We start from the raw sequence: 22,093 nt of genomic DNA, 5'->3' as shown, positions 1-22,093 counted from the left end.
ACCGCAAGAGCAAGTGCGGGCGGAGCGGGGGCAGCCCGGGGAGCAGAGGGGTGTGCCCGGGGCCTGGAGGCCCGCCAGGCGCGGCGAGGCCGAAGAGCCTTCGCCGGCCTCGGGCGCAGCGCCAGGGCCCGCCTTCCGCCGACGCCTCACTTCCCGTCCGTCCGGCGGCCAGGCCCGGGGGCCGGACACCCCGCGCCGGTCCCCGAGCTCGGAGCTGTACGTTCGGCCGCAGCAACCCCCGCCGCTACCTCAGGGCCTCCGCTTCGGCTCGGCGCCCCGGGACCTCTTCCCTCCCGGCCCTCAATCCGAGCCGGCCGCCTACTTCCCACCCGCCGCCTTTACCTGCTCCCGCAGCGGGCGGAGGGCGTCCGGACCGGGGCAAAGTGGGACCGCAACCCTTTCCCGCCGCCGCCACTGCGCTCTATCCGTTGCGGCTGGGTCAGCGGGCAGCTGCGGCCGCGGGGGGGGGGGGGGGGACTCGCGGCGAGCGCGCCAGCGGAGAGACACTGCCGCTCTCCGTCTGGCCGGGGAAGAGCAGCCTCGCAGGACCAGCCGCGAGATGGCGGGTGGGCGGCCGGGTGGGGAGGGGTCTCGGGACCAGGCAATGGTCGCCAGGTGGCTCGCCGCCCCCTCCGCGCCACGATCTCTGGCCCACGTGTCCCGCACTGTCCAGGGCGCCCGGCCTGCCCCGAGCCCGCGGGCGCCTCCACTTTCCCGCTCCCTCAGGACAGCGAGCTCCGGCACGCCGGGTTCCGCAGCGATCGACCCTGCACTCGTGAGGGCTCGCCCGGAAGTCTGTGGCGCGGCCCCCGCTCCGGCCCGGCGGGACGAGGGGAGGCGTGAGCTCCTCTCAGTGTGGCCGTTCTCGGGGAAAGCGGGAGTCGTTTCGCCCTGCGAAATGTGGCGACACGGAGCCCGGAATTTGTACCGAAATAAGCGGCTCGGTGAACCGCAGCAGTTCTGAGCCCTGGTCAGTCCCTCTCCCAAGCACGAAAAACAAAGCGGGAGGTCGCGCTGGCCGGGCTAGGGGACAGGGCGGGACAGGGGAGGGGTCCCTCGGCAAGTTGCGGGGGATAGCGCGCCAGGCTGGGAGACAAAGGGAGCCAGAGCGCAGCGCCACGGAGCGAGGCCTCCCGGTCGCCACGCGCGGGCTGAACTCGTGGGCGGAAGCACAAAGGCGCACGCACTCGCACGTGGACCGCGAAGCGGCCTCTGCAAGCCGGGGAGCGCGAGTTTGCGGGCGCCCAGGAGAGGCAACCGTGTGCTCTGGTGATCGGTGTTAGCTGCTGTTAGCCTGTTCCCCAAGCATGCTCCATTTTTTCCCCCTAAACTCTGCTTTCCGTGTTCTGACATGAAATGTTCAGTGTTTTCGGAGTGAGAAAAATTTCACCCTAGCTTTACGATTGAGAGTGGTGGGGTGGTTTTGCCTGTCTGTTGTTTCCTTCCTCTGTACTGTCTTTGCATTTACTACGTATTCCATTTTCACTATTTTTTCGCAGAACAGAGAAATGAAATACTCTCGTAACACAACATTCCTTTACATCAGAGAGATACATTGTGGCAGTTGCTTTAAACAAAACGTAAATTTGGAGAAAGTGCAAGTGTAGATCTAATTGGAACATTCACACACAGAACATTCTCATGGTTTTTCTAGAAACCAGTAAGATGTAACCAGAGACCTCCGGATGGTAAATTTTCTGATGAAAACTACAAGGAAAAAAATACTTTTTTGTCTTTTTAGAGATCTCTTGAGTTCCAATGTTAAGAAATGACTACAAACATCTTTATTAATGCTTTTATTAAATGTCAAAAACAAAAAAGTATAACCTAGAATCTCAAGATATAAATAGCAGTTGCTGAGAACCTACCATTAACTCTGCCTCTAAACAGCCATTTAAAAAGACTAATAACTGTAATGATATGACATTTTTGAAGTGAAAGAACCCCAGTAATTATAAACCTCAAACAAGTCTAGCAAGTTAATATTAATTTTGTTCATATGAAATATGTTCAACATGATAATAAAAACTTGTATTTAAATTATTGATTTTCCTTTGAACATTTGTTAAGAATTTATCACATCTTGAGTCTGAACGGTAAGAAATACAATGTTCTTACATTGGAGATTATATTTCAAGGCACAAAGGCAACACCCAGGCTAAATTTTTTTTTAATTGCTTACTATGTCAATAAAAGAAAAGACATCAATACCATAAAGTTTTGAAAGTCAGAATCAGATGAAGAACAAAGCAGTCTTTACTCAAAATTTACCATGCCAGTCTTCCTTTGTGAGTAGTTATAAAGCTTTCCTCCTTGCCTATTGGTTCCATCTCTAAGCCAATAGGAAAAGTACAACACATCTTTCAAAGAGTGAGACAGCGTTAGGTTAGTACATGGAATAAGTAGATTGTTTATCCTGCTCATTGTCCTTCTAGAGCGTGTATCTTGTAATTGCAAAAAAAAAAAATTAAAGAAACTTTATTGACTGTCTTGATGTGGCTCTTACTCCTGCTCACACTCCACTCTAATCTTCCTAGTTGGTTTTATTACAATTGGTTGTAATGAATTCTGTAACAACATTGAATTCTCTAAAATTCTAGGTGACTATAAGGAATGGCAGAATGCCCACTAGCTAGCACTTTAAATGAAGTGAATTGGTACTGGGTTTTTTTGGTACCAGGGATCGAACTTGGGTCCTTGCGCTTGCAAGGCAGGCAGCGGAACCACTGAGCTAAATCCCTGGCCCTGGTACTGGTATTTTAAAGGAAGGGCTAGCCTTTAAAGAAATAATAAAGTTTATATTTTGGAAAACGTCTTCATTTTTGTAAATAAAATTATTTTGTAAATAAAATAATGAATAACCCTTTTACATTTGTCAAAGCCTCCTTTCGTCTACTTAAAAGCTAAATTCTAAACCTTCTTTGCCTGGGGATTTAGCTCAGTGGCACAGTGCCTGACTCACAAGCGCAAGGTCCTGAGTTTGATCCCCGGTACAAAAAAAAAGTTACTAAACCTGCTTGTTTATGTTTATTTCAAACAAGTATGATTTCCTTCCAATCAAAAATAATCTGTGCCACCTTTGTGCTTTGATTTTAACTCGCGGTCTTTTGCTTAATCATAATTACAAGTATTTATGTCTTTATAATCTCCTTTACTAGATCATCAGTTATTTAAAGAAAGGTTATTTCCCATTTAGCCTTATATTCCTTATTGCCAAACTCGGAGCCTTGTACAGAATAAACAGTCTATGGATGTTTGTGGAATGAAAACATGACCATTACTAAGAGACCCTGTCTCAGGATTTTCCCTCTCTGTAATAGCTGATATTCATTCCCACTTAAACTCAGCTTAGAATTTTTGTTTTGTTTTTTGGTTTTTTGATTGTTTCATTTTACTTATGAGTCACAATATGTAAGACAAGGCACCATTTCTTATGAGTTCAAAGATAAATAATTCTACCTGTCAATGTATGGGGGTAGCTTATTAACAGAAAATGGAAACTAGAGGTCATGAATGACCATTGAGGTCTTAAGTTTTTTCAGAATTGTTTGAATTTGATTTTGTTTTCTTGTTTATTTTTTCCTAACCTTTGATTCCACCATGATGCTAATTCTGAAAAAGTTTGTACACTCTTCTACTGTGTCATTTAAATGTTTACAGAAGTTTAAATAGCCTCTGCCGAGCTGCTTATTAAAATATATTTAAAATTTGCTCATAAATCCCTTAGAATATTAAGTTTAAAAGTTTGAAATAGGGGCCTGGTATAAAAGTTTGAAATAGTAGCTCAGCGGCATGGTGTCTGCCTGGAAAGCTCAAGGCCCTGAGTTCAATCCCCAGTACCAGAAAAATAAGTTCCTGGGGCCAGGAATTTAGTTCAGTGCCACCGTGCCTGCCTTGAAAGCCCAAGGTCCTGAGTTCAATCCCTGAAAAACTCATACAGAAATGAAAGATGAAAAAAATGAAAGGTGGAAGAAGAAATATGTGTAGTGATATTGTTATCTAACTTATAGATTGTTTCAAGAGAAAATGGTCTGATTCATAAGAAATATTCAGACACATAAAACAACCCAATGCTTCAAATAACTAAACACCTGCATAGCATAGCAATGCATAGCATTGTCTTTTGTTGTTGTTTGCTTTGTTTGGTTTTGTTTTAAGACAGGGTCTCACTATATAGTTTAGGCTGGTCTTGAACTCACTATGTAGTCCAGGCTGGTCCCGAACTCCTAACAATCCTGCTTCACCTCCCAAGTGCTGGGATTACAGGCATGTGTCACCATGCCTAGCCAGCATAGAATTGTTGAAAGAATTTTTCTACAAAAAAGTAGTGGCCAGATGTGGTGGTGCACATCTGTAATCCTAGCACTCCGAGGCTGAAACAGGAGAATTGCTTCAAGTTTGAGGCCAGCCTGGTCTATAGAGCAAGACCCTGTCTCAAAAAACAAGAAAATAAAAGAAAAGAGGGCCAGCATATACTGGAACTTCTGTTTTTTTAAATTTTCAATTTGATGGAAACTGAATAGTAGATCATATTGCTATCTAAAGAAAGTTAAGTTTCAGTGAATTTATCTTCCTGCAAGATTACTTTGTCACACTCAACAGGTGCTGCCAGTTCTGTGGCCTTGGAAAAATTACTTAAGGTCTCTAGGACTCAATTTTCTCTTCACTCAAGTGGTATTCAAAATATTTACCTTAATTAGCTACTTAAAATAATGAATACATGTGCCCCAGGTATGGTGGTGCACACCTATAATCCCAGTCTCAAGAGGCAAAGGCAGGAGGATTGCTGCAAGTTCAAGGGCAGCCTGAACTGTATAGTAAGATCTTGTCTCAAAATACAAAAAAAAAAAAGTGAAAAATGTTGGCATTCCAGTTATACATCTAAGTTGCACATTTCTTATAAACTCTTATTACTCTGTGCTTTTCCTTTAAATAATCAGAGCTTTTATGATATCAGTGTACTTACAAACTTTAAGTGTGAGATACAGAGGTAGAGTAAATATTTTCACTTTCTTTACCACAAATCTTTTATATGTAGAGAGTATCTCAGGACATACTTATATCACACTCTAGGAGAAAAGCACTTGTCTATGTTTCTGAAGATAAAATCCAAAGCCCTCACCCCATGCTTCTAATGCCTGCCGCTCCTGCAGAAAGAGACCTGAAACAGGCTTCAAACCTCTGCCTTCCGAGTAATGCTCTTGAGAAACATGGCTTTGTTTACCCAATTTCTTTGTTTGTGAACAGACAGGCATGAGGTAGTCTCCAAACGTGAAAGGGTGGAGATGGGATTGGTGAAGAGTAGTTTTTTTTTTTAAAAAAAAATCTAGATAATGCCCTGAGATCCCTTCCTCATTCCTGAGGAAATTCCCTTCTACAGCCTTGCTCATTGTGTCTTACAGAGGAACTTCACAGGAAACTATCACCAGGCGGGAAGCACACTGATAGCTCCACCTTTCTGGCACTATACATTTGCATATTGTGGCTGGGAGTCTAGCTCAGAGGTGGAGCAGGCAGCATAGATAAGGCCTTGGGTTTGATTACCATACTAAAAAATAATTTTCCTTACATCTTGTAGCAGTGAGGAGATTTTACACCCTATAAGCATAGTTATTGCCTCTGTTGTTGCTGCTGCTGCTGCTAGGAATTGAACCCAGGGCCTATTGACATCTGACATCCTTTTGTCAGTCACCCCTCCATTTGGGGCAACTGGACTCTTCCTAGTACATCCTACTTCTAGTGATATTGAGCCATTGTCCCACCTAGGTATTCACTTTCACTTACCTGTGTGCAGGGAACCCCAATGTCGATTATGCCCAAAGGAGGCTGTAAGCAGTGCAGGCTATGAAGAGTTAACCCCACAATTGGCTTGTTTTGAGAGGTGAGGCCAGCGAAAGCCTATGTACCAGTATCAGAGTAACTCGCAACCAAATTCCATTCCCACAACTAAAACCTTAACTAAAAGGACAGTATTCTTGGGGGCGAGGGATTTAGCTCAGTGGTTCCTCTGCCTGCCTTGTAAGCAGAAGGACCAGAGTTTGATCCCTGGTACCAAAAAAAAAAAGGACAGTATTCTAATTACAACCATATATTTTCTCTATTCTGTTCCTAATTCGAGAATACTTTGTCTTATCTTTTACAAACCTTCCTTACTTTAACTTCCACAAAACCACACAGACCATGCATCTTTACATGTTGTGCTGCCGGGGATTTAGCTCAGTGGTGCCTCCGCCTACCTTGCAAGCACAAGGTCCCAAGTTGATCCCTGGTACAAAAAAACAACAACAACAACGGAAAAAAAACATGTCGTGCTATCCTTGCATGTAGCTCACCTTTACCCCAGTTGATTACCAATAAAAATCAGTGTCTTGGACTGGCCAGTGCCTTTGTCAGTTGTACCGCATTGGTCGTCTTGGCATTCCACTTTCTGTCTCTCTTAGTTCTTTTTGGGTTTGGGCGGGGGGGAGGTTTCTTCATACACTGGGCAAGACACTGGAGCCTACTGAAGAGGTTTCTGGTAACATTTCAGGGGTTCCCAGCAACTGTGTCTTTACCACCCAACTCAAATACCCTTCCACCCATAACACTGTCCCAAAGGCCCTGAATACTGTATACTTCTTCCTCTATGCCCACAGCAATCGTATAGACCTCTCTCACACCGTGGCAATGGTAACAGTGAGTCCCCCCACACACAAGGAGATATAGCCACAATAACTAGAAAATGTTTCTTCCACATTGAAATGTAGTAGACCCCTTTAGGATACTCTCCTAGCACACAATTTCCCCGTTAGTTATACTCGCTTCTGTTCTTTAGAGATGAACTCTTTGAAAAATCACTCTACCTCCTTGGCCACAGTTAATTAACCGAGAGTAGGTGTCTTTGACAAATTTCCTTCCTGGAAAATTTTAAAGTTGAGACAAAGACAACTAATGAAATCAAAACACAGATGATAAACAAGAAAAAAGGAGTGTAATTTGTATCAGATAAAGAGCTGATATCTCTAATATAAAAACACTTAGAAATCAATAAAGAAAAGAACCACGAATCCAAAAGAAAGCATAGAAAAGAGTTCTCACAGAAGAAGTAATAGAAATTGTCCCTAGGCACACTATAAAATAACTTTTTTTCTACTGTAGCATTATCTGCAATAGCAAAAGAAGGGGCTGAAAGTGTAGCTCACAGTAGAGCACTTGCCTACCATGAGCAAGATTCTGGATTCAATCTCCAGCACTACAAAAAAAACACATTTTTAATAGAAAAAGTTATAATACAAAAAGGGTGGGGGGATATCTACATGTTCATCAATAGAGAACTGGTTGAGGCTGAGGCAAGAGGATCGCCACAAGCTCAAGGGCAGCCTGAACGACATGGTGAGACCTTGTCTCAAAAAAAAAAAGAGAACTGGTTAAAGTGCAGTCTGTTGCACCAAAACAACAGGATCCTGTGATATAAAAGAATGATGGCATTCTCCAAGTGCTTTATGTCTCAGTAGGAAAAAAAAAAAAAAAGAATATGTTGCTATGGGCCAGGGATTTTGCTCAGTGGTGCCACCGCCTGCCTCAAAAGCACAAGGTCCTAAATTCAATCCCCCGTACCAAAAAAAAAGAAAAAGAATATGTTGCCATTACAGCAGAAAAAATGGGGGGGGGGGGCGCCAGAGAGATTTTTATCATATATACACTTTAAAAATCTCTGGAAATAGATGAACAAACTGCTCCATTGACTGTCCTGGAAAAGGCGAACTGGATGGCCGGTTAGAGAAGTGGGGCGGGGTGGGTTTCACTGTGTGTTTATTCCTTGGTATCCAAGGGGCTCCAGGACTCCCATGAGCACAAGATCTACAGATATTCAAATCCCTTGTAGTGAACAACACAGGATTTGCAATTACTCTGGCACTCCTTCTGTGTACTTTAAATCATCCCTAGATTATTTAAAATACCCAAAACATGGAAATGCTATGCAACTCATTGTTATGCTGGATTGTTTAATGCTGAGGAAAAAAGGCTATATATATTCCATAAGATGCAATTTTTCTTTTGTTTTTTTTCTATGAGCAGTTTCAATCTTCACCTAGTGGAATCTACAGAGGCCAGCTGTGCTGATTTTGAGTCCAAAAAAATGTATTTGCTATGAAAAATAAAGAAATAACCCTTAACTGAGAATAACGGACTTCAGACTCAGCTTCTCTCTGTGCTCCTGAGTATGTCTGGGTTAACTCGAGCAGGAGCCGGCAGTGTGGTGTGTAAGGGCTGGGGAGCAGAGGAAGCTGTTCTCCGGGAAGAAGGAAGCAGACAAAGCAAGAGTAGAGGGAAAGAGCGTGTGGAGCGGACTCCCAACAACTTTGCGCTGTTCTTTCCTGTGGGCGGCACTCCTGAGGCCTCTCCAAAAATTCGTATATTTTTAGAATAAAGCTTTCCTTTTTGGCCTCAACTAATTTGAATTTCTTTCTGGTTAGTTCAGTCAAAAGAATCTAACTATTATGGTAGGTTTCTGTAAATGCTGTTGAAATGAAATGTAAAGTTCTTGAAAATGAAATCCATTTGTGTTCTTTAAAAATTGGACTGTATTGTGCCAGGCGTGTTGGTGCACACCTGTAATCCCAGCACACAGGAGGCTGAGGCAAGAGGATTACTGTGCGTTTGAGGCCTGCCTGGGCAACTTAAGACTTGAGATGTACCACCCCAGGAACCTATTTCACCTCTGTTTCTCCTCCTCTCTCTCTCTCTCTCTCTCTCTCTCTCTCTCTCTCTCTCTCTCTCTCTCTGTCACACACACATTTGTGATTATTATACCTATATAGTCATAAAATACCAATTTTATTTTTTAATACTAATTTTAATTTTAAAAATTAAACAAAAAGGGGGCCATTGTACTCCAGAGCGCCGCACAGATGCCAGAACTCCCCCCCCACCCCCTGCTGTGCCGAGCTATTACCTGGATCCATACCACAGAGTTGCAGGGATCATAAAAGATATTGTTCTGAGCTTGAGAAGATAGAGTAGAAGTGAAAAACAGAAAGGGCCTCTCTGGGGCCCTTTGATGAAAATTAAAGCCCACCAGAAAAGTGAAGAAAATATCTGCAAAAAAGGCACACCAGACCACCTTAGTTCGGGGAGCAGCAGTGTGGACCAGAGCAGCACAGCTGCAAGCAGATCCCAGCTGAGGCTCCCGGCTGGGGCACACTGGCCCAAGCCAAGGGCCTGCCTGGAAAAGAGCTGCACAGGCACACAAGCAACAGCCACAGGTTTACACCAATACCATCAGTAAGTGCACGAGACTCTAGCCAGAAGCTTTCTCACACAACAGGAACTGGGGTGCACAGCCCCCAGCCAAAGACCCTCCCAAACAACAGCTACATAGGGGCCCTAGCCAGGGGTACACTTAGATATCATCCCAGCCAGAAGCCCACCCAGACAACAGGTCAGCTCAGAGATCCCAAAAGCCACCTCTCTGAACCCTGGAATTAATGTACTCATGAGCAGCAGAGAAAAGGCAGCTCTGTGGCTTGCTGAGAATTGAAGACCACTCAGTGAGCAAAAAGTTGCCTCAACAAAGGCACAGCAGGCTGCATCTGTTGAAATGAGAAGACATGTAAACAAGCCTCAAAACCAGACTTCCAGATCACCTAAGGCAACCCCAAAGGGCAGCCAGATGGAACAATCTGATACTCAACCACCTCAACTCCCTGAACTGGCAACAAAAGAGGATCTGGAAAAATGAAATCAGAAATAATTTCTCAGACACCAGCAGAGATTGTGCCCATAGTGCAAGACATGTTTAATAAATTTAGGGAGGACACAGATAAAAAAATAAAGGAGCTGAGGAACACGATGGAATCCCAACATAGGAAACAAATGGAATCCATAAAATAGATGCAAACAGATTTTCAGATTAAAAACTCCATTGAAAGTTTACACAGCACAATGAGCTGATGTGAGGACAGAGTTTCAGATATAGAAGATAAGATTGCAATTAGTGACCAGGAAAAGAAAAATTTCTTTAAAATAGTAAGGGACTATGAGAAATCAATCCAGCAGCTGCTAGATGATGCAAAGAAGAATAACATAAGACTGATTGAGTCAATGAAGAAACAGGAGAGAGTGCAGATGACATAAAAAAAATTGTTCACAGAAGTGATGGCAGAAAACTTCCCAAGCAGGAGAAAAGAACTTGACATACAGATAAGGGAGGCATATAGGACAACTCCAACTAGCCTTGATCAAAAAAAATCTACACATAGGCATATAATTGTTAAGATTCCAGAAACCCAACAGAAGAACAAAATTCTACAAGCAGTTAGAGAAAAGAAACAAATCACAGCAGACTTCTCAATGCAAACCCTCAAGGCAAGAAGAGCTTGGAGTGATGTATTTCAAGCCCTGAAGGAAAACAGCCTTCAACCTAGACTGATGTACCCTGCAAAACTATCTTTCAAAATTGATGGAGAAATAAGATACTTTCATGACAAAGAGCACCTTAGGAACTTCATGAATACCAAACCAGGACTCCAAAAAATTTTAGACAATATCCTAGGAAAAGACAACAAGGATCACAACCCTAGGAAGCCCAGCAGAATGAATCCATCAGGCATGACAAGAAATTAAACGCAAAGGGGGAGAATCCAACAAAAAGAAAAAGTCATGACAATGATAGGTCAATTATGTATCAGTTATAACTATAAATGTTAATGGTCTCAATTCACCAATGAAAAGAAATAGACTGGCAGAATGGGTCAAGAAGCAAGATCCAACAATATGCTGCATACAAGAAACATACTTAAGGGCCAGGGATTTAGCTCAGTGGTTTTGCCACTTGCTGCGCAAGTGCAAGGACCCAAGTTCAATCTCCAGTACCAAAAAAAAAAAAAGAAACACACTTAATTTAAAAAGAAACTCATAGACTGAAAGTTAAAGGGTGGAAAACAATACTCCATGTGACAGGAACCCAAAAAAAAGCAGGAGTAGCTATCCTCTTTGCGGATCAAGTGGATTTGAAAATCTGAAACACTTCTGGTCCCAAGACTTTCAGATAAGGGACAGTCAACCTGTGTGTACAAATCTATTGTGAACATGTATTTTCATTTTTCTTAAGTAAAAAGAACAGAACTGTTCGTTCTTAACAGTAATACAAGAAATTTCTATATTGTTTTCCAAAATGGTTTTATCATTTTACATTCACATTAGCAGTATTAGAAAGTTCTAACTGGTTCACACCTAAGCTGACACTTGTCCTTTTAAAACCTTTAATCTCCCTAATGAGTGCATTATATGATCTTGTTATTGTACTGATTAGTATTTCTTCTGATTCTAGTGTTGCACACCTTTCCTTGTGCTGTACTGGGTATTTATCTTCTTGTGTCTACTTTTTAATTGGGTTGTCTATTAATGAGCTATAAGAGTTCTTTATATATTCTGGTCATAGGTTATATGTATTATAAATATGTTCTGGTAAAGGACTACTTTTCTTTTCTTTTTTTATTTTTTGAGGCAGGGTCTCTCCTTTTGTCATTCAGCCTGTCCCTGAACTTACTGTGTAGCCTAGGCTGGCCTCAGACTCACAGCGATCTTCCTGTCTCAGCCTCCCGAGTGCTGGGATTACAGACGTGCACTTTCACACCCGGCTACTTTTCATTTTCTTAATGATGGCATTTAAAGTTCTAAATTTTGATGGAATCTCATTTATCAATTTTTTTTCTTTTATACATCATGTTTTTTGTGTCCTAGGAAATTCTTGCCTACCCTAAATTCATAAACACTTTCCCTTATAATTTCTTCTTAAAGTTTTATAGTTTTAGTCTTTCATATTTAGGTTCATAGATCCTTTCAAGGTATTTTTATGTATGGAAATAAAGGGTTGGGGTTAATTTTTTACATATGGATACCAGGTGTTCTAGTACCATTTGTTGAAAACATTATCTTTTCCTCTGCTCTTGAGTTTATGTTCTATAAAATGTTAATGTTAAATAATCTTTCAAAACTCAGTGGACAATATATGTGTGGTTCTATTTCTAGATTCTCTGTTTTGTTGCATTGATCTATATGTCTTTCCTTACACCAACACTGACTTGATTACTGTAGCTTTAGAAGAAGTCTTAAAATTAGTCCCAACACTGTTATTTTTTTTTTCCAGGTCCTTTCTACTCCTACATAACTTTTAAATTTCAATATCCAATTCTCCATTTTTAGCAAGTATACATAGATCTGAATTTTTATATATACCTTGTGTTTTCTAATCTTGTTAAATTCAAATACAAATTCTAGGGGCTCCTAGAGATTTCTTAGTATTTTCTCTGCAGATGATCATTTCATCTACATATAAAGATTTTAATTCTACCTTGCCAATCCTATGCTATTAGTTTATTTTTATTGCCAGACTATTTTGGTTGCCTATGTTTCAAAGTTTAATGGACAGATGAAGAGTAGGCATATCTGCCATTGTTCCCCACCTTAGGGAGAAAGCATTGTATCTTTTCCATTCATATAAGGTGTTTTTCCTGGAAGTATGGAGTACATGTCTTTTATCTGTTGAGAAGGTTCTGTTCTACTTCTAGTCTCCTGATAGCTTTTACCATGAACAGCTGTAGAATTTAGTCCAGTACTTTTTCTGCAACTACTGATAGGATCATATGACTTTTTCCTTTCTTTTGTTAAAATGATGACTTATGAGGGTAGATCTTCCAATGCTGAACCAACACTGCCATCCCTATAATAAAACCACTTACTACATACTGCCAGATCGGACTTCTAATAGTTTGTTTTATTAAACAAGTTTTTATTTATGTTCATACTTTTCTCTTCTATTATCTTTATCCAGTTTTAGTATTAGCACAATGTTGATTTCCTAAAATGAGGGAAGACGTGTTCCTTCTTTTTTCTGCTTTAAATGTTTGATATAATTTATTAGTTAAAATGTATATGAGCCTGTTGTTGTCATATAGGTAGGTTTTCAAGCTAGAAATATACTTTCTTTAGTAGGTGCTATTCAAATTTTATATTTCTTCCAGAGTCAGTTTCATTAATTTGTCTTCCAAGGTACTTCATAGAAGTTATCAAATTTATTTCAAAACAGATTTTTGTAATATGCTTTCTATATCCTTTTAAATTCTGTAAAATCTGTGGTAATGTCCTCTAAATCTTGATATTGTAATTTTTTAAAATGTATAATTGATATTGTATAATAGGAAGAAAAGGTCTAAAGGAGTAGGGGAAGTGGGAGGGGTAGGGGAAAGGAAAGAAGGCAAAAGAAAAAATAGGAGAAAAAGAAAAAAATAGAAACAAAGTCTTTGTAAATAGGGAAGAGTGGAGGGAGTGAAGGGAGGGCAGGGGAATGGGGAAAAAATAAGAACCAAGATACATCATGTAAAGGTACAAGATCCCAGTGATGAATGTAACTGTATTTTATACCTAAAATGTACCAATAAACTTAATGTAAAAAAAAAATTAAAAAGAATTTTTTTGAGGCAAGGTCTCGCTGTAGTTCGGGATGGCCTTGATTTGGTATATAGCCCAGGCTGGTCTTGAAATTATGGTGATGCTCCTGCCTCAGCCTCCCAAGTGCCAGGTAGGATACAGATGTGCACCACCATGTCAGGACACAGAAAAAAAAATTTTATTGGAAGAAAGAGCTCATGTGAAAGGCAAAAGTACCTCTGGCTTTATGAAAGCCATAACAATGCCCCATGCTGCCTGAGGAAAGGGTGGGCAAGTGTGTGTCATCCTGGATTTGCAGTGACACCATCAGTTTGATGCTCAGAAGCTCTATCTTCCAGTAGGTCCTTACCAGTTCAAGGTGATATTTAAACTCTCATTTCCTTTATGCTTATCCTTTATTCACAATTCGGGCAGAGAAGAGAGATGTAATTTATTGGCCTCCCTCAGGACCCCAGCATACACCACTGGAATATACATAGTCTTGTATTTTGCTTCCTTCAAAAAACAAAAACACAAAAAGCAATCTGTAGGGCTGGTGATTTAGTTCAGTGGTTCTGGCACCTGACTCACAAACGCAAGGTCCCCAGTTCAATTCCTAGTACCAAAAAAAAAAGCAATCTGTGTCTGGTTACATTTCTCATTATAAATTAATAAATCAGTGTACTGATTTATATATTATTCTCACAAAAGATTGGATGATATGAGAATCAATGGCTTGGTGTAAATCATTTCTTTAACTGACTTGACCGTGTTACTGAGCTGGAAAAGCTGAGGTTCAAAATCTGAACCATGACAGCTTAATCCAAGTTACTACAACCCTACCAGACTCTCTGGGTGTTCGGCAAGTTTGTGTCTGCTACAGATCTATTTCCAATTCTCTACAATGCCCTGGCCTGTCCTCAAACTGCCTCTCACCATCTCATGTTCCCAAATTAGCCTAGTGGGCAGGAAAAAAGACACTCTAGCAGAAATTCTCCCAGCTATTTTTTTCTTCTAGCTTTATCTGATGTTTAGGAATTTAAAATATGACTTTCTCCAGGGCTCATAATTAAGGAAGGATTACTGCCAATTTGCAAAGAGCACACCCAGGGCCAGCCCTTCATTCTTCATTGTAAATGGGCTGTCACTACTCCTAGGCCCTCTTAGTGAACAGAGGTAAAGAACTGTAGGTATGCACACCTTAATGCAAAAAAAATTTTCACACTTTTAAGCTCCTTCTCTGTATTAATCAGGATTCTGCAGAGAAACAGAACCAAAAGGAAATGTAGAATCATATATCCAAATGCCTTTTAGCCAGTCTTCATTTGAATATGTTGAAGGAACTTCTACTCAACAAGTTCAATTATAGTAGTTCTACTTACAATTTTTTGAGGACCTTCCATACTGTTTGTTTTTTTGCTCATTTGTTTGTTTTGTAGTACTAGAGATTGAATCCAGGGTCATTCTAACCACAGAACTATGTCCCGAGCCCTTTTTACATTTAATTTTAAAACAGTGTCTCACTAAATTGCCCAAGTTGACCTCAAATTTTCCATCCTACTGCCTCAGCCTCCTAAGTAGCTAGGATTACGGGCATGGGCCACTGCACCTAGCTTTATACTGATTTTATAATTTATATTCCCACCAAGAGTTTGCCAAGGTTCTCTTCTCTGAATCCTCTCTAGCACTGGGAATGTTTGGTTTTTTTATATTAGCCATTCTAAAGGAGGCAAGGTGTTGTCTCTTTGTGCTTTTAATTTGCATCGCTCTGATAACTAGTGATACTGATATTTCTAAAAGGTGACACATGTTGCTGAAAATCCTCTTTCTGGTATCTAAACCATGTTTGCCTAGGCTGGAAAAGCTGTTCAATGGTAGAATGCTTGCCTAGCATGTACAAGTCCCTTGGTTCAATCCCAGCACCTCAAAAACAAATATTTGCCTAAACTATATCAATAATTTACACAATAACACTTTCAAAGCAGGAAAATATTTTTGTAACAATGAATTCCTTCCATACAAACATCATCTCTTGTCTCCTCTCAATCAAAAACAATTAAGCATAGTTGTGTTCCATTTGGACTTTGTTTTCAAATTAGAATTTTTTCTTTTGAGACAGGGTCTACTATATGAGGAAAACCTGTCTGCAGCATTTCTTTAATTACAGTTCCAATGTGTCCTGAAGTTGTCCAACCCAAAGATACCTGGATGTCATTCAAGATTCCTTTCTCTATTCTAACCCTCATCTTCCTCATCAATAAGCAATCAGTTTTTAAGGCCCAGCAACTCTAGCTCCTACTAAATGCCATTTTTCTCTGTAACTGTGCCACTGACAAGCTCTGCTCCATCATTATCTCTTTCTTGGATCACTGCAACTGCCTACTAACTGATTCTGCTTCTTGGGGCTTGTTCACCATATACAGTTACCTCTGCTGCAAACAGTGTATTCCTTCTAAAATGTAAATCTAGTTAGATCACTTTGTGAAACTCTTCTTTTGTGCCTCAAAGGACATGATCAAGAAAGTAAAAAGACAATCCATAGAATTTTTTGCAAATGCTCTGTCTAATAAGGGGCTTATTTCTATAATATATAAAGAACTTTTGCAACTCAATGATAAAAACACAATTCAATTTTTAAAATGCACAAAGGATCCAAACAGATACTTTACCTAGAAAATATCCAAATGATCAGTAGGTACAAGAAGAGATGCTCAACATCATTAATCATCAAGGGACGTAGTAGCGGTGCATTTCTGATGCTTCAACATTGGGGCCTGGAGGACCCTGCGTGGGAGCCCCTCCCAGGATCAGCCAGTCAAAGGATATAGTAAAGGGCTCTACTGCCCCGGGAGCACAGCTAGCTCCTTCATGGGCTCCTGGACTCCTGGCCACTATTCTCCTGCCCTAATCACCCCAGGGGAGGTTCCTAACAAGCAGGGGAAGCACCTGTCCCCTGGAGCCCACTGAAATTCTTTAAACTAAGCCATCCTAAACTCGTTTACTCTGCCTCCCATGTTCTTTCCCATAGAAACTACAGAAAATGAACATAGATGCAAAAATCCTCAATAAGATACTGGCAAACAGAATACAGAGGATCATCAAGAGGATCATAACCCTGATCAAGTCAGATTTATCACAGAGATGCAAGGATGGTTAAACATACGTAAATCAATAAATGTAATACAGGGGGCCGGGGATTTAGCTCAGTGGTTCCGGCGCCTGCCTTGCAAGCGCAAGGTCCCGAGTTCCATCCCCGGTACCAAAAAAATAAACAAAAAAAAAACAAAAAAAAATAAATGTAATACACTATATTAACAGAGCCAAGGACAAAAACCATATGATCATCTCAATAGATGCAGAAAAAGCATGCCACAAAATTCAACACCCATTCATAATTTTTAAAAACCCTGTAGAAAATTGGAATAGATGGTCTTTATCTCAACCTGATAAAGGCTATCTATGAAAAACCAATAGCCAACATCATACTAAATGGTCAAAAACTAAAAATCTTCACACTAAAATCAGGAACAAGACAAGGATGCCCACTATCACCACTCCTGGTCAATATAGTTCTGAAAACATTAGCCACAGCAATTAGACAAGAGAAAGAAATAAAAGGAATAAGGGCCAGGAATTTAGCTCAGCGGTTCCGCCGCCTGCCTTGAAAATGTAAGGACAAGAGTTCAATCCCCAGTACCAAAAATAAATAAATAAATAAAAGGAATAAAGATAGGAAAGGAAGAAGTTAAACTGTCATTATTTGCTGATGATATAATACTCCACATAGAAGACCCAAAAAACTCCACCAAAAGTCTTCTAGACTTAATTGACAGATTCAGTAGAGTAGCTGGATACAAAGTCAACACTCAAAATTCAACAGCCTTCTTATACACAAATAACAGACTCACTGTGAGAGAAATCAGGGAAACAATTCCTTTCACAATAGCATCCAAAAAAATGATATGTCTTGGAATCAATATAACAAAGGAAGCAAAAGACCTCTACAGTGAAAACTACAGCACTCTAAAAAAAAAGAGATTGAAGAGGTTGTAAGAAAATGGAAAGACATCCCCTGTTCCTGGGTAGGAAGAACAAATACAGTGAAAATGGCCATACTTCCAAAATTGCTATACAGATTCAATGCAATCCCTATTGAAATCCCAACAGAATATTTCACAGAACTAGAGAAAACAATCCAAAAATTCATTTGGAACCAGAAGAGACCTAAAATAGCAAATGCAATCCCAAGCAACAGAGACATGACAGGGGGTATCACAATCCCCAACTTAAAACTATACTACAAAGCCACTGTGATAAAAACAGCATGGTACTGGCAAAGAAACAGACCCAAGGATCAGTGGAATACATTAGAAGATGCAGAAACAACTCCAGACATACTCAGCTACCTCATCTTTGAAAAAGGAGCCAACTATCCTCACTGGAGGAAAGATAGCCTCTTTAATAAATGGTGTTGGAAAAACTGGATTTTAACCTGCCAAAAATTAAAACTAGACCCCTATCTTTCACCATGCACTAAACTAAATTCAAAGTGGATTAAAGATCTAAATATTAAAACAGAAACACTAAACTTGCTGGAAGATCAGTTAGGTAGAACTTTTTTTTTTTTTTTTTGGTAGAACTCTTGAAGACCTTGGCATAGGAAAAGACTTTAAGAACAAACCCTCAGTAGCACAGGAACTAGCACAAAGAATCAACAAGTGGGTTCTCATCTTATTAAAAAGCTTCTGCACGGCAAGAGAAAACTGCAGAGAAACCTTAGCTCTGCAACAGAGCTAAGAGACAAACTACAATGTGGGAAAAAAAAAATTTACCAGCTGTTCCTCAGACAAAAGTCTACTATTTAGAATATATAAAGAACTAAAAAAAAATCAGACCTTCCAAATATAAAGACCCAATCCAAAAGTGGGCATCTGAAATGAACAGACATTTCTCAGACAAAGAAGTAAAAGCAGGAAATATACATATGAAAAAATGTTCAACATCACTGGTCATTCGAGAGATGCAGATGAAAACAACTGAGGTTCCACCTCACCCCAGAAAGAATGGCTGCTATCAACCAATAACAAATGCTGGCAGGGTTGTGGCAAGAAAGGAACCCTTCTCCATTATTGGTGGGACTGCAGACTGGTGCAACCACTGTGGAATTCAGTGTGGAGATACCTCAAACAACTAAGATTAGAAATCCCATTTGACCCAGCTATTCCCCTGCTGGGTATCCTCCCAAAAGAATTAAAAGCATCATACCACAGCAATATATATGCACCCAGGTTTATAGCGGCACAGTTTATAATAGCTAAAACTTGGAAACAGCCCAATTGCCACTCAACTGGAGACTGGATTAAGAAGATGTGATTTTTTTAATAAAATGGAATACTACTTAGCCATAAAGAATGAGAAACTAGAGACATTTATAGCTAAATGGTTGCATATTGAGGCCATACTCGTAAGTGAAATAAATAGGACAAACATGTAAATACCGAACAGTTTCTCTGGTGTAAAAAACTAAAAGTGTAAATAAGGATCGAAATGTATAGTAAATAATGTGAAATAGGAAGAAAAGGTCTAAAGGAATAGGAGAAGTGGGAGGGGTAGGAGAAAGGAAAGAAGGGAAAACTAAAAAACATGAGAAAAGGAAAAAATGGAAACAAAGTCTTTGTAAATAGGGAAGGGTGGGCAGGGGAAGGGGGAAAAATAAGGACCAAGATAGATCATGTAAAGGTACAAGATCCCAATGATGAATGTAACTGTACTGTATACCTAAAATGTATCAATAAACTTAATCAAAAAAAAAAAAAGAAAGAAAAAAGGGTCGGGGATTTAACTCAGTGGTTCCACCGCCTGCCTTGCAAGCTCAAGATCCTGAGTTCAATCCCTGGTACCAAAAAAAAAAAAGCATTAAAAAAAAGAGAAAAGAGGGCTGGGGATTTAGCTCAGTGATTTCATCGCCTGCTGCACAAGCGCAAGGACCTGAGTTTGATCCCCGGTACCAAAAAAAAAAAAAAAAGAAATGGGAAAGAAAGGAAACAAGTGGAAAGGGAGGAAAGGAAAGGGGAAGTAAAAAGAATTAAGATGTGTTATGTACATGTGCTAACTGCCCATCATGAATGCAATCATGATGTGCTCACCAAAACATACTAATAAAAATTTTTTAAATTAAAAAACATAAATGATAGGGGCCGAGGATTTAGCTCAGTGGTTCCGCCGCCTGCCTCACAAGCACAAGGTCCAGAGTTCGATCCCCAGTATCAAAATAATAATAATAATAATAGTAAATGAAACAAATTTAAGAACAATAAGATACTATGTCACACCAAGTAGATGGCTATAATATAAATGTGGACAATAAGAAGAGTTGGCAAGGATGTGAAGAAACTGGAACCTTTGAGTTGGGATGTAGCTCAATGGTAGAGCTTGCCCAGCATGCACAGGGCCCTTGGTTCAGTCCCCAGCACTGTGCATGAAACTTGAAAGAAAGAAAAGGAAAGGGAAGGAAAGGGATAGGAAAGAAGGAAGGGGGAAGGAAGGATGGGAAACAAACCTTCATACACTGCTAAGCAGAAATTTTAAATGGTGCAGCCAATTGGAAAACAATTTTGCAGTTCTTCAAAAAATTAAGCATAGAGGGCCGGGGATTTAGCTCAGTGGCACAGCAGGCACAAGGTCCTGAGTTCGATCCCTGGTACCAAAAAAAAAGTTAAGCATAGAGTTGCCATATGACCTAGCAATTCCTCTCTTACATATACATCTAAGAGAAAGGAAAACATGTCCAAACATGAATGTCTACAGCAACGTTATTAATACTAGCCAATAAGAAGAGGCAATCCAAATGTCTACCAGCTGATGAATAGATATGAAAGATATCAGAATATGCCATTACAAAATATGCTACTTTGACAAAAGAATTTTTGGTCTGAAGGCATTTGCATTCCTGAAATTTATCTGCCTAAAAGCAGAGATTCCCAAAGGAACTTAATTATCATAAATGTCCTGTCCAGGAGTAGCTCTGATCTCTTTGCAGGGCCTGTAACACATCCAAATATTGTCACAAACTATCATATCTTTTTCCTAAGGGCCTATTTATCATTTCTAAAATTCATTTGCAGCCAGATGTGGTGGTACATGTGTGTAATCCAAGCACTCTGGGAGGCTGAGACAGGAGCATCGCAAGTTCGAGCCCAAATTGAATGTTATGGTTTAGATCTAAAATGTCCCCCCAGCTGAGCCTGGTGGCTCATACTTGTAATCCCAGCACTTGGGAGGCTGAGGCAGGACAATCACTGTGAGTTCGAGCCTAGACTGGGCTACATAGTGAGTTCAGGGAAACTACATAGCGAAACCCTGTCTCAAAAAAAAAAAAAAAAAAGCCCCCCAAAGCCTCATGTGTTTAGTCCATGGAGTAGTCCACTGATGAACTTATAGCTGGCTTGTTAGGAGGCGGGATCTCGTTAAAAGAGGGCCGCTGGGGGTGTGACTGGAAGGGTTTTTCTCTTCCCCTACCTGCACTCTCTCTGGAGGCCAGGCCCTTGAGCTCCTCCTCTGCCTGCATCCCTGCCTTGAAGCCACCTGACTATTGACTGCAACTTCTACAAACCAGAGCCACAATACACCTTTTCTCCTGTAAGTTGTGGATGTCAGGTATTGTGTCTCAGCAACAAGAAAATAACTAAGACACCAGGCAACTTAGCAATTTAGGGACTTAGCAAGACCCTTTCTCAAAATAAAAAATAAAAAGGGCCATGGTGAATGTAATCATTCTGTACTGCAAACATGTATTAATAAAAATGAAATTAAAAACTGGTAAAAATTAAAAGAGACTGGAAATGTAGCTCAGTACAAAGGCTCTAAATTCAATGCCCAGAACTCCAAATAAATAAATATAAAAAATAAATTAATTTACTCACCTTTTTTCTCAACCTACCTTTTCTGAACTGAGATATAAACTCTCAAATCTCACCACTCCTTTAGATGTTCACTTCTCTCTGTGATGCCCCATCCATGTAATTTATTAAAAATTAATAAATTTTTTAAAAACATAAATGATAGGGGCTGGGGATTTAGCTCAGTGGTTCCACCGCCTGCCTCAAAAGCCAAGGAAGGACCTGAGTTAGATCCCCAGTACAAAAAATAAATAAATAAATAAAAATTAATAAATCTGTATGCCTCTTCCCCTGTTAATCTCTCTCTTGTCAGTTTAATTCACAACCCCCATCCCCAAGCCCTGAACATAAGACAGTAGAGGAAAAGACTTTCCTCCCCACTGGATAGATAAAATGTGGTATATCTAGTTAATGGAATATTGTTCAGTCATAAAGAAAAATGAGGCAGTGATAAATGCTGGAATATGGATAAACCTTGAAAATATTATGCTAAGTAAGTTCAGGTACAATGGTACATGTCTGTAATCCTATCACTAGAGAGGCCGAGGCAGGAGGATCACCCCAAATTAGAGGCCAACCTGGGCTATATAGTGAGACCCTGTCTCAAACAAAACAAAACAAACAAAATGATGCTAAATCAAAGAAGTCTTGGGCCAGGGATTTAGCTCAGTGGTTCTGCCACCTGCCTTGCCAGAAGGCCCTGAGTTCGATCTCCGGTACCAAAAAAAAAAAGAACGCTACATATTCTAAGTCTTCATTTATATGAAAGGCCTGGAATACACAAC

The 22,093-nt window shown here is 40.4% G+C and overlaps 1 protein-coding gene across 17 annotated transcripts in view; it reads right to left on the bottom strand.

Moving 5' to 3' along the window:
• N4bp2 (NEDD4 binding protein 2) overlaps positions 1 to 22,093 on the bottom strand; it is a 176,681-nt gene that overhangs the window by 95,115 nt on the left and 59,473 nt on the right. For 6 of the 17 annotated variants that reach the window (XM_087187491.1, XM_021262428.2, XM_021262429.2 and 3 more), the window contains exon 1: positions 343 to 471. The exons of the other annotated variants lie outside the window; for them this stretch is intronic. The gene's annotated coding sequence lies outside the window, so the exon portion shown is untranslated. Of the gene's footprint in view, positions 1 to 342; positions 472 to 22,093 lie in introns of those variants that run through there. 17 annotated transcript variants of the gene reach the window in all.

Source organism: Heterocephalus glaber, unplaced genomic scaffold, assembly GCF_053883595.1.
Source record: "Heterocephalus glaber isolate CG9 unplaced genomic scaffold, H.glaber_assembly_v1.0 deba00001509, whole genome shotgun sequence".
NCBI classification, from domain to species: Eukaryota; Metazoa; Chordata; class Mammalia; order Rodentia; family Bathyergidae; genus Heterocephalus; species Heterocephalus glaber.
Note: the sequence above shows the minus strand (reverse complement) of the source record. Positions and strands in the feature narration are given on the sequence as shown.